Below are 706 nucleotides of genomic sequence, written 5' to 3'. Positions count from 1 at the left end.
AATGTCCTATGAATCCATCACCTCTCTTAAATGAAAAATGCTTTAATCACAAAAGAACAAGAAGTACAGGATTTCGAATTCATCTTTGAAACTAGTTAAATTAGTTTGATGTGGTGACAATACTTTTTGTTTTCTGAATGAATGCTTGAACAGTGCATATGTCTTTTGAATTTGTTGTTTTAAGAATGTTAAATTTGTTGGCTCTTGAAAGAATGATGGAAAAGGAGAAATGTTATTGAGGATCTAAAAAAATCATCAAATTGATTCTTGAAGCAAGAAAAATAAAAAAAAATGTCTTTTGAATTTGTTGTTTAAACAATGTTAAATTTGTTGGCTCTTGAAAGAATGATGGAAAAGGAGAAATGTTATTGAGGATCTAAAAAAAATCATCAAATTGATTCTTGAAGCAAGAAAAAGCAAAAAAAAAATTGAAAATAAAAAAAAAAAGAAGAGAAGAATCATCATACTTAACTAGGAGAATCAATAACACTATCTGAATTCTGAGTTCCTATAGATCCCAATCATTCTAAACTTCAAAGGATAAAGTGAGATGCCAAAACTGTTCAGAAGCAAAAAGCTACTAGTCCCGCTCATCTAATTGGAGCTAAGTTTCATTGATATTTTGGAGTCTATAGTATGTTCTCTTCTTTTATCCTGTTTGATTTTCAGTTGCTTGGGGACAAGCAACAATTTAAGTTTGGTGTTG

Source organism: Arachis duranensis, chromosome 9 (assembly GCF_000817695.3).
Source record: "Arachis duranensis cultivar V14167 chromosome 9, aradu.V14167.gnm2.J7QH, whole genome shotgun sequence".
Classification (NCBI taxonomy): Eukaryota; Viridiplantae; Streptophyta; class Magnoliopsida; order Fabales; family Fabaceae; genus Arachis; species Arachis duranensis.
The sequence above is the reverse complement of the archived record's forward strand: the minus strand, read 5'-3'. Positions refer to the sequence as shown.